Source organism: Physella acuta, unplaced genomic scaffold, assembly GCF_028476545.2.
Source record: "Physella acuta isolate Inbredline_101_S28 unplaced genomic scaffold, ASM2847654v3 ptg001100l, whole genome shotgun sequence".
Taxonomy (NCBI): domain Eukaryota; kingdom Metazoa; phylum Mollusca; class Gastropoda; family Physidae; genus Physella; species Physella acuta.
Window position 1 is genome coordinate 125829 of NW_026732617.1, and position 12867 is coordinate 138695.

At 36.7% G+C, this 12867-nt stretch overlaps 1 long non-coding RNA gene across 1 annotated transcript; it reads right to left on the reverse strand.

Annotated features, from left to right (window-relative positions):
• Positions 1-2865: 2865 nt before the first annotated feature.
• On the reverse strand, positions 2866-10834 carry LOC131955765 (uncharacterized). Its single transcript, XR_009388885.1, has 5 exons — positions 10703-10834; positions 5494-5629; positions 4521-4645; positions 3508-3654; positions 2866-2984 (listed from the first exon to the last, which is right to left on the reverse strand). It is a non-coding gene; the product is annotated as an uncharacterized LOC131955765 (long non-coding RNA).
• Between the last annotated feature and the right edge of the window lie 2033 nt (positions 10835-12867).

Here is a 12867-nt window from a genome sequence, read left to right on the forward strand (position 1 = left end):
CCCTCGGGCCGTAGTTTGGAGACCCCTGTCTTACACGATCACAACATGAGTCAACATGTCTTCTTACACTAACACTATCTGTCTGGTTTTTAAAAAAATAGAATTGATATCGCTCATGAACATACCGTATCACAGTTTTTGACACGTGTGCTACATTCCATTACTCCCCTCCCCCCGTCCCCCATTAAAAAACAACAACAACTTATTGTTAACCCGATGAACATTACTCAGCCACGCACCTGTCAGAACCCCCCCCCCCCCCCCTTTTTTTGTTTAACTTGTACTAGCCACTGTCCTACGTTCATTCAAACATACACAAACGTCACACGCTCTCATTGTTTACACACAAAACCCGTCGTCACACACTAACCCCGTCATCACACACTATCTATTATATTTATTTATTAGTTACCTAAGTTTCATCTCTTTGTGTCTGTATCATTTAGATCACGAACGCGGTAATCAATTTTGCAAAGTACCCCGGACGCGGATCTCAAATGATTCTTAAAACTAGTTTAAAATGTTGAAATAAAGAGCACATAACCCAACACGTTTCAAGTTTTTTATTTTTCTCATTGTCTTAAAACGTGGGCAGATTTGTTTCCAATAGCTCATAGTCTTCTGTTATTAAACAACTCACAAATAAACAATATAAACATACATTACAGTCTTGAAAAACGTTGTTACATAAAATTTTTGTTAAAAGACAAGATGGTTTAAAAACACGAGGTTTATTTTTTCCGATTTTTTACCAACCACCCAAACACAATCGCCTTCTGTGCGTGTGAATTACTGAGAGTTTACCATTTTAAGGGGGCGTAACTAGGCTAGGTTTATCTTGTCGATTATTTTAATGGAGTTATTTCGCTTTCGTGTTGACTGAGAGTTTACCATTTTAAGGGGACATGACTAGGCTAGGCTTATAAATCGGTTATTTTAATGGAGTTACTTCGCTTTACATAGAAAAAAAGAGCTTCTGTAAACTATTATTGTGAAATTATCTTGATATTAACAAGAGTAAAGTTCAAACTTAAAACTTTCTGGGGATGGATTGGCATTGTTTGCAAACATCAGCTGATAACATTCTCTGGATGTGTGTGTGATTTGGGAGGGGTTAGAATATTGATGTAGCTTGACCTTATGGGCTGTGTATGATGGAGGGGTTAGAATATTGATGACGCTTGAGCAGAGGCGTAGCGACCCTTCCCGGCGCCCGGGGACAAACTTTTCGATTTGCACCCCCCCCCCTCAAGATTTCGATTTGCACCCCCCCTCAAACTTTTGATTTGCACCCCACCCCCCCCTCGAGATTTCCATATGCACCCCCCCCCTTCAAACTTTCGATTTGCACCCCCCCCCCCCTCGAGATTTCCATATGCACCCCCCCCCCTCAAACTTTCGATTTGCACCCCCCTCAACCTTTCAATTTATTTTTCCAACCCATTTCGGCGCCCCCTAAGGTCGGCGCCCGGGGACATATGTCCCCCCCCCCCCCGCCACCCCCCCCCCCTCGCTACGCTACTGCGCTTGAGGTGTGTGATGTATGAGGGGTCAGAATATTGATGTAGCTTGACCTTATGGGCTTTGATCCAGGAGGGGTCAGAATATTGATGTAGCTTGACCTTATGGGCTTTGATCCAGGAGGGGTCAGAATATTGATGTAGCTTGACCTTATGGGCTTTGATCCAGGAGGGGTCAGAATATTGATGTAGCTTGACCTTATGGGCTTTGATCCAGGAGGGGTCAGAATATTGATGTAGCTTGACCTTATGGGTTGTGTGTGATGTGGGAGGGGTCAGAATATTGACGTAGCTTGACCTTATGGGGTGTGTGTGTGATGGAGGGGTCAGAATATTGATGTAGCTTGACCTTATGGGCTGTGTGATGTTGGAGGGGTCAGAATATTGATGTAGCTTGACCTTATGGGCTGTGTGTGATGGAGGGGTCAGAATATTGATGTAACTTGACCTTATGGGCTGTGTGTGATGGAGGGGTCAGAATATTGATGTAGCTTGACCTTATGGGCTTTGATCCAGGAGGGGTCAGAATATTGATGTAGATTGACCTTATGGGCTGTGTGTGATGGAGGGGTCAGAATATTGATGTAACTTGACCTTATGGGGTGTGTGTGTGATGAAGGGGTTAGAATATTGATGTAGCTTGACCTTATGGGGTGTGTGTGATGGAGGGGTCAGAATATTGATGTAGCTTGACCTTATGGACTTTGATGGAATCGTTAGAACTAAGAACAAAGATTTTATTCTTCATTCTTTTATTCTTCAGCCTAATCATCCACATTAAACTGTAAGGATTGTTACATATAAGTATTTGCGTAGATTTAGAGCAGGGGTCTCCAAACTTTTCAGTCCGAGGGCCGCATTAACTATCAAATTTGAGTTCGAGGCCAGTTTCTTTGATTTTTCTGAGCGAAGTTTTTCAGCCATCACCAACAAACGTTTTTTTTTCCGTGGACAAAAAGATCTCCGCGGGCCGGATAAGAGGACCTCGCTGGCCGCATCCGGCCCTCGTGCCGTAGTTTGGAGACCCCTGATTTAGAGCAGCGTCCATTTTACTTACACATTTAAATTAACCTTAAAACTATAGTGTTTTAGTTATATTGAGATTAAAAAGTAAACAATATAGTACACACACGTCTATAGCATAAGAACAATTGGAAAGGAAGTGATAAGAGGTTAGGTAGATTTTACAAGTATGAGTACTTCAGCCTTAACACTATCAAAAGCCCAGACTGTAACAACACTTACATAAAAACATATAAACATTTGTAAAGCTGCACTAAAGTTTCTACAAATAACTTGTACCATATTATATATGTACCATATTATAAATTCACACATAAACAGCACTAGTAATTTTATTTTACTTTATTGACATGTATTAACAAGTTAGTGCAGCAAAATATTCATTGGACTGTATTCACTCTGGCATGGGATAAAAACTAGGAATACTCAATGTCTTGAAATCTGCAAAACAAAACAAAAATAAATAAATCACATTATCTTTTAAATGAAAGAGTAGCTGGTCACAAAACAATGAAAAATTGTATTTTTACCAAGAATAAAAGAAAATTTTGACTTAGATATCTCTTTGTAAATATATCAAAAACATGTAAGCTTGAAAAAAAAGCTTAAGCGCTTGAGAGAATTAATAACAACATTTAAAAACAATTTTCTTTATTTTGTTCTCTGATTAAAGTGCTTGTTTAACATTGATTATCCAGTGACAGTTTTAGAAAACTTAGTATTGTAGTTTATAAAATATATAATTAATATTAATAATCAACATTATATAGCACACAAACAAATCACACAAAATAGTGAAACTTATAGCATTTCACACATCACACAAACATTTGAGAGTTATAGCAGTTCAAACATCACAAAAATTGAAACTTATATCACACATCACACAAAAAGTGAAACTTATATCACACATCACACAAAAAGTGAAACTTATATCACACATCACACAAAAAGTGAAACTTACTTGCACTTGACACATGTGTAAAAAACTGTCTGACCCTCGTCTGCCGATCGTGTCTGCCTGGTTGTGTAGATCATGATGTCAAGATCGTGTCTGCCTGGTTGTGTAGATCATGATGTCGTGGTTGCACCTGGAACACTGGCGCTCCACCTGATTTAAAGATAATTTTTTAAATGGCTAGTCCATCTGATTCATCAAAGATAGTTATTTAATGTCTAGTTCACCTGATTCATCAAAGATAATTTTTTAAATGGCTAGTCCATCTGATTCATCAAAGAGTTATTTAATGTCTAGTTCACCTGATTCATCAAAGATAATTTTTTAAATGGCTAGTCCATCTGATTCATCAAAGAGTTATTTAATGTCTAGTTCAACTGATTCATCAAAGATAATTTTTTAAATAGCTAGTCCATCTGATTCATCAAAGATAGTTATTTAATGTCTAGTTCACCTGATTCATCAAAGATAATTTTTTAAATGGCTAGTCCATCTGATTCATCAAAGATAATTTTTTAAATGGCTAGTCCATCTGATTCATCAAAGATAATTTTTTAAATGGCTAGTCCATCTGATTCATCAAAGATAATTTTTTAAATGGCTAGTCCATCTGATTCATCAAAGATAATTTTTTAAATGGCTAGTCCATCTGATTCATCAAAGATAATTTTTTAATGGCTAGTCCACCTAATTCATCAAAGATAATTTTTGAAATGACTAGTCCACCTAATTCATCAAAGATAATTTTTAAACACTGGTTCACCTTAAACCAAACTAAGGTGAGAAGCTGATTGTTTGCTATGTTGGATCCCCAGCCTCCCCACTTAAAATTACACTATTTTAAGACGAATTAAGCTCAAGAATAAACTCTAAAATAAATTATAATCAGACAATTTTTTTATCCATTAAAATTATTAAACTACAGACAGAATAAAAATTAGTTACAGAAAATGTTTTTATGAGAAACTTGTTAGTCTTATTTCAGATCAAATACTGCATTTAGTAACTGAACGTCTTACAGTTGGGCCCTGGAATTCAGGTATCAACTCTTCTTTTATGAGATCTTCCGCTTCTATATTTTTCTTTTGTTTCCTTTTGGGGGTGTTGAAATGAATGACAAAAGTTTCTGTGACATCTTGGTATTCTGGAGAAAACAGATGTAAAAGAAAGGCTACTCATTTTCGAAATCAGAACAAAAGTTGATGGCAGTTCCCTCCCTTAGACACCTATCAAAACAGATAACAGTTGCATTAAAAAAAAATCAATTTAAAAAAGCAATTAAAAATTATTTTAAACTGAATGGTTTGATTGTTGCTAAATATCTGAGTCAAGTTAAATATACCTCTAAGTGTTAAATGATAGATTAATTTATGCTTAAAAAATTGGTTAAAAAATGACAAACTAAGAGGTAAAAAAAAGTCAGTGTGATGGAGTACAAGTTTTATTACACTAGAAAGTTTTTTTATTTGATCAACTGTTCACATGATTTTAAATTTGTCCCTAAGAATGTCTCTGAGCATATGCAACACTAACGCTCAAGAAGTAATTTGTGTAGATCTTGAGGTCCCAGCACAATCCTCTTATCCTAAGTGCTGATTAAGCTTGAGTGGGGCCACTGGATGAAAATTTCCTGGGACCCTTGTATTTGGTTGCTGGGCTACACCTAATGGTTCACCTTTCAGGTTATCAGTTGTGTTCTACCATCTGACAATGTTGTATGACATTCATGTATGGCTAATTTAGCAGCACCAATCAAATTGTTTAGTTTTACCCTACCTTTTTAATTCCTTGTAGCTAGATATTGTTCATACGAAATGATACATGTCTATAGTTTAACCCTTAGCCTACCTTTTTAAATCCTTGTAGCTGGACAACATGCACATGAAATAATTTTTGTCCATAGTTTAACCTTTAACCTACCTTTTAAGTTCCTTGTAGCTGGACATTGTCCACATGAAATAATTTTTGTCCGTAGTTTAACCCTTAACCTACCTTTTAAATTCCTAGTAGCTGGACACCGTGCACATGAAATAATACTTTGTCCAATACTAGGTAGAGGTAGCACAGAGCCACAGAATGGACAAAACTGTAGATCAGTGGTAAAGGGTGGAGGTTCTGACATTGTGATCTGTGAAATATATTAAAACTCATTAAATAGATGTGAAGGCGTAAATATACATTCAATATATTTCAACAGCCTATTGGTGAGAAGGCTAGTACATTGTTTGTGATCCAACATGATGATTAAACAGAAAAAATAAGGGCTTCAATAACAATTCTTAAAATATCAAATAGGGTTCTTTTAAAAAGTGTAGGTTGGGAAATGTAATCAAGGGATGGAGTGGGCTAGCAGTATAGAGCTAGACTGCTAACCTGTGAGTCTCGAGTTCGAATCCTGATTCAAATCAGTAGACCGTCCCTGAGTCAACCCAGCTCTGATGGGTGCTTAACTCACGCTAGGGAAAGTAAAGGCGGTTGGGCATAGAGCTGAGCACACTATCTCTTCATATGCCGAGGTCACAGAAACAGGTGAACTCTACTTCTATGGCCCCATATATCATCAGATTTGGAAGGGAAACTTTACTTCTACTTTTACAGTTTGACATTGTGTGCCTTATCCCTGTTCTAGTTGGTTAAGGTTTTTACACAAGTACACTAAACAAGTACAAGTACTTGTTTAGTGTACTTAAAACCATTGTACTGATTACTATTTACAAAGAGGCTTCTTCTTCTTCTTCGTCCTTAATTTTTAGTGTTGGAAGGGATCGAGCCTTATCTTCCAGAGGGTTTGAGCTAGAGACTTTTTTTTTCGAATTTATCAAACATGAGCTTTGCCGCCTCGGCCATGCTTCCATCACAATTAGGGATTACGTGTCAACTGGTTATGCGCCATTGAGGCCATTGACTCCGATTTCAGCCTGCTTTTCTTTTTGGATTTGCTTCCATAGCCTTTGTCCAATCAAGAACCAACTACAAGGCAGCAGTTGTTTGATTTTGGAGTTGTCTCTCCTAGAAGAGTGGCTGTCCCCAGCTAACGAGCCTCATCTGCCCGAAGGTTCGAACTCGAGACTTTTCGGTTTAGCAACCATGAGCTTTACCGACTCGGCCACGCCGACCCTTTACATACAGGCTTAATATGTTACTCCAGCCTGGGCCTGACCCTTATCCACACCTGTATTCTCCCACTGAGTAAGTCCCAGATCTAGATCTATATGTTGTGTAAATATCTATTAGAGTAAATTACTTATTTAACCCTTTAACCCCTGATATCGCCAAACGCTTCTTTTTTACTTTCTCGTATATACGAAGTATAGAGAAAGTATTGTAATCGTGCACAAAAATCACTTGAAATTTTAACAATTTTCACCGTATTACACCTCAGTCCTTCATCACATCCGAAGTATAGAGGACTTATTTTAATCGGGCAAAAATTATCAATCCAGATTTATCAAAATTAAGAGGTTTTATGCGTAATCCAGTCTGAAAAACTGGGCTTTGCAATTCTGTCCGTATGTCTGTGTGTCTGTGTGTGTGTGTGTGTGTGTCCGTGTGTAAACACGATTACTTGAGTACCGTTATAGCTAGGTTGATGAAAGTTCATATATAAGTATTTTATCAAAATCGTAGATCCGTATCAACTTTTGAGCGATTTCCGATAACCGGAAGTGGTACTTTTCCTACTTTGAATTTTTCAAAAGCCTATAACTTGAGTACTATTTCAGATAGATAAATGAAATTTCACATGTAAGTAAAAGATCTAATTCTCTACCTTCTATTAAATTTTGAGTAATTTCCGTTGACCGGAAGTAGTAATTTACGCTACTTCCGATTTCTCAAAAAACTAATGTAAATTTTTAAAGTACTAATAATATTGCGCGCTATTGTGCACTTTTTTATTTGGCGTTCACTAGTTCACTTGGTGTGCAATTATTTTGTCTACGAGATTTTATTCTATTTTTAAAACTTTAAGTATTTAAAATGGATTAAAAATCATGTCAATAGCCCGAGTTCCCATCCCCTGTTGTTTTATATAAGAACTAGCTGCATCCCGTGCTCCGCCACGGTAAATCTTTTTTAAATGTACCAACAGAACAAAACTAAACACAACACAAACGAACGCAAAAAAAAAAAAAAAAAAAAAAAAATGAACAAACAAACACAACACTCATAACATAAACACAATTTAAATGCAATCATAAAGGCATATTGCTCACAGTCTAGCCCGTAGCGCCAAATCGCGCCCTTTCCGGTGATTTGCACCCCCCTCAAACTTTCGATTTGCACCCCTTCCCCCCCCCCCCCCCCCGCCGTAAAACTTTCGATTTCCACCACCACCCCCCCTCGCAAATTTTTTCCAACCCACTTTGGCGCCCCCTAAGGTCGGCACCCGGGGACATATGCCCCCCCCCCCCCTCGCTACGCCTCTCCTATAAAACCCGAAAGATAGAATAATAATTAGAAAACAGTATAAATAATAGGCAGTATCTATAATTAATATATACAATATTTCACTTTATCCATTCACGCATTTTTTTTTCCAGTACTTTAAATTTTAACAATTTACAATAGAGTTTCATAACTAAAACCATTGCGCACCTAATGAACGTGATGACGCGTCTATAATAGTGCTGAATAGTTGATTAAAAATTATAAGTAATAAACAGTAGGGCCTACATTCAGTGAATAAAATAGATAAAAGATTGCCTTTTATCAATCCATGCTAATTATAATTTTCTAACAATAATTTCCTCTTACACATCCGAATAATTTGCATTCACATTTTGCTAATTATATTATTGCAACACCAATTCCTTATATGACGAATGTATATTTGCATTCACATTTTTTATTAGCGTGAGTTTAATGTATTTTTAAATTACCTACTTTGTCAAAATTAGAAAAGATTTAAATTAATTTGATTTTTCTACCGTACTGTTATTATGTTATTTAAATGTATCCACTTTTTCGAGGAATATTAACGAAAACTATATTTGACATTGATCCTTTTAATATGTTTTAGCAATGTGCGTGTATTTAATATTTTCTTTAAGTTGTGCAAAAGAGTAAACACAGTGGCAATTATAAAATAGCTCTATGCCGCTATATAAACAAACCCTACTCTAATACTTATAATAAGACACTGCGGTGCACTGAAAAGCACAGCATGGTGCGAATGTTTACTTTTATGGTTCCAAAAGCTATAGCGATGACAGAAGGAAGGAAGGAAGGAAGGACTGACACACGCTCAGCCCGCTTATATTATAGATATTCGAGAAAGTTTAGGGGAGATCACTCCCGGTTTATTTTATATTTGCATCTTTTTGCTGTGGAGTCTTGATTTTTGTGTTAATGATGCCTTTGGACTAAGTTATGATGGGACGCTTATAATTTAGAAGAAAATAAATAGTAGTAGTGATAATGATATTTAAGAATTATTAGACGTGTGGGTACATCTAAAAACGGGAATTGCTAATAATAGTAGTTGTCTAGTGGTTCTACGTCCATTACGACAAAGTGCGTTTGCTGTTGGCATGGTTATGAATTAATTTATTTTTGTTCAATTAAGTGTAGTAAAGAATTCATTTTATTACATGTTATCCATTTTACTTTTGTTTCAACAATGCATGTCGGCTGTGGATGAGATTTGCTTTGTTCTGAATTTTTTAAAAGACCCAACCTATATTTAGATTATATTTTAAAGAGTGTTGCCCCTTTTCTTAGGAAGCGGGGAGTGAGACATGTGTAGCAGCCTAGGAGCCAAATGGTTAAAACAAATTGTTTTGGCCTAAGTTTACTTTTAACTGATTTTTACTGTGACCTCATATACTGGATTACTGTCTAATACACAAGTACAACATTGACTTTTACATTAAATGACAGTACTTTACAGCATCACACACACATTTTAATACTAATCTAGAGGCTAAACAGTGAGTAGTCTACTACACTAGGTTACAGTTCAGTAGAGTAGTGCTGTGACTACAGACTTATACTTAACACTGTTACTGTTAACATAACTAAACTTAACACCTAATGGTCTAAAACACAACAGTTAGACTACTATTACTCTATTACTAAAGCACTAAAAGTAAGACTTAGGGGTCATCCATAAATGACGTCACACTCGTAGGGGGGAGGGGGGTCCGTAATTTTGTGACGATGTGTGATGAGGGGGAGGGGGGTCAGATGTTGCGACATCACATTTTTGCATTATATAAATGCAATGTTAGAAAACGAATTTTAGACGTTATTTCGCGTTTTAGATAACTGTTTTAATAAATTGTAATAGTTTAGACAAGATTTTGGAAAAAATTCAACTGCAATTTTGAGGGGGGGGGGTTGTAGGTTGAGGTGTGACGTCATTTTAGGGGGGGTGTCTGGCTTTTTGTGACGACGTGTGACGGAGGGGAGGGGGGGGGGGGGAGGTAAAAATCGTCAAAAAAAGCGTGACATCATATATGGATGACCCCTTACATAGTAATAGTACATAGGGCATAGTATAGTGTTACAGTAAGACTAAGACTACATGACAGTGAAGAGTCAACTTACTCTTGAACTTACTGAACTTCAACTCAGTATCAACTGTTAACTTAGAATAACAGTTGCAGTGTAGATCTAGATCTAGATCTAGAATCTAGATCTAGTTGTTTGTTAGTTGCCTTAGTCAAGTGCTTGTCTTAGTCTTAGTCAGTCTTAGTTAGTAGACTCAGTCTTAGACTAAGGTCACTAAGACTCTTCTTAGTACACTCTTAGCCCTTAGGAGCCTTAGGCCTTAAGAGTTGTTTTTTTTTTTTAAGTTTTTAGACTTAAAAACTTAAAATAAAAACACACACAAGACAATAGGCCTAAAATAATTTCAATAACAAATAGTAGTAAAATACTTAGCCTAAGTTAAAAAAAATACTAAAATAGCCTAGTAACTTGGTAGATCTAGATCTAGAAGTTAACTTTAAATATTAAATAACTTAGAGTCTTAGATCATCAAGTAATGCTATAAATAGTTAAATAGTAAATACTGTAGATCTAGATCTTACTAGTAGAGACTCCAAATACTACAAATAGGAGACCGAGTAGATCTTTATTATTAATATTATTCTTTATCATCCTTAAAATCTTAATCTTAGTAATAAATGAAATATTAAATCAAGTTTAAGTTGATCACAGTATACTCAAGTATACTGAGTATATGAATAAGGCTTACAGTTTGATATAGATCTAGAAGCTAGATCTTTAAATTGGGACCTAGAAATCTAAAAAACACTATAGTCAGTAATGTAGTCTGGACACAGATCTGCTGCTTCGAAAGACGGCGTGTTGTTATAGTCGTGTATTCATTGTTATTGTTATTTCTTTTTTGTAGTTGTTTCCCTTGAATTAAAGTTTCCGGAGGTTCTCATGAAAGCCCTACAATTTTAAATTAAATCGGCAATGGTCCAAGAAAAGTGTTTTGAGTAATTTAAAACGCGCTTGCCTAATACTTTATGTATAGTGACCGTTAGCTTATGTTAAAATAGTTTTTATCCAGTGTTTTGTTATTACCCCGGAATGTCATTGGGAGGGAGGGGGAGGGGCTGAGGCGTAGCGACCCTACCCGTCGCCCGGGGACAAACTTTTGATTTGCACTCCCCTCAAACTTTTGATTTGTACCCCCCCCCTCTCAAACTTTTGATTTGCACCACCCCCTCTCAAAAATTTCAATTTGTTTTTCCAACCCATTTTGGCGCGCCCTAAGGTCGGCGCCCCCCCCCCTCCTCTCTACGCCACTGGGGAGGGGGGCTCGCAGTAATTATTTTGAAATAATCTTTCCTAATCTCAATCTTTGTGATGTAGTTTTGGCGGAGAAAACGGGATGGTGGGTCTTGCTTTATTTTTACTTACTCGTATACAGATTAGCCTATAGAATCACTATAGAGAAAGTAGTGTAATCGTGCAAAGAAAAATTAAATGAAATTCTAATATTATAGTTTTCGCCGTTTTACACCTCCACTGTATCTTACAAGGAATATAAAGAATACACTGTAATCGAGCTAAAATCAAAAATATATTTCCGAAAATATATTTCCAATTTCTCAAACACCAGTGTTTCTTCCAGACTTTTTTCTCCGTTCTCCAGCGGGGGGTGGGGGGGGGGGGTGTGGGGTTGGGGGGCTTTTGAAAATTTCGGGGGGGGGGCGGTTAACATGGGGGGGCGGACACTAGTAAAAGTGTAAGATGCCTGGATGAAACTCTGTCAAACACTATCACATCTATCGGTCTGTTCCTTTTCAAACTTTTCACGTAGGTCAAAACTCGATGACAATGCAATGTGACTTAATTAGATATTTAATTAGCTTTTAAAAAATTAACTAAAAGTGTCTTTTTGAAGAAAAAAATTTCCGCTCATTTATGCACAAAACGCTTACATTCATTTTTTCTACTCGATTATATTTTTTAATTAAGTATTTAATTAAGTATTTTAAAAAATAATTAAAAACAGTATTCATATATCCAGATTGCACTGAAAGTGCCATTTCTCTTACTCTTAGCACTAACAACAAAGTTTAAGGGAGATCACTCCCGCATTATTTTGTAATGAGGCATGACGATAGGAAAGGGGGTAAAAAAATAGCTATATTAGCATAACGCAATTTATTGGTGGCGCGGAAAAAATCTATATATATAATTCTCTTCTGGGAGCCGTTAGAAAACAAGCTGCAAGCGCCTCCTTGCAGTCCCCTCTCTTTCTCTCTATCAATATCACTACCACCCCCACCCCACCCCCACATTGTCTGGTGAGCTGTGGTCACGCTGTTTACATTTTACAATCATAGAGACGGGTTTGGTGACGGCTATTAGGGGCAGATAATTTAGTTTGAAACGATTTTAAACTTAGAGGAGGTAACTAAGAGGAGGCTGCTTTCACGTGGGGGGGGGGGGGTTTAGTGTTTTTAAGCAAATATTTTCAGTGGCAGCATTGGTACTGTCGAATTCGCAAATTATAAATTACTGAAAAGTAGAAAAAAAAACAACTAAATAGCGGCGTATGATACGCCGCGGGTCGGCTCGTAATAATATAATACTTATCATAGTTTAGCACAAACAAGATGGATAGGGCGAAGTGACTTCAACGTGATGTTTACACAGTTAAAATGTTATACATGGGGGGAAAGGGGATTTTTTTTTTACAACGCCCCACGTCATTGAAAAATTGATATGTCGACTAAAATAACTCATTAATGGACAACTCTCTTTTAAGGCGTACATGAAGGTATTACAGCCCTACACTTATTATACCATTGATTACTAATCCAGTTTGAATTCCCCATCATCATTTATTTTGCTTATAAACCAAAGTTTCTATACGAGGGCTAGTAGTAGTAATTAGAA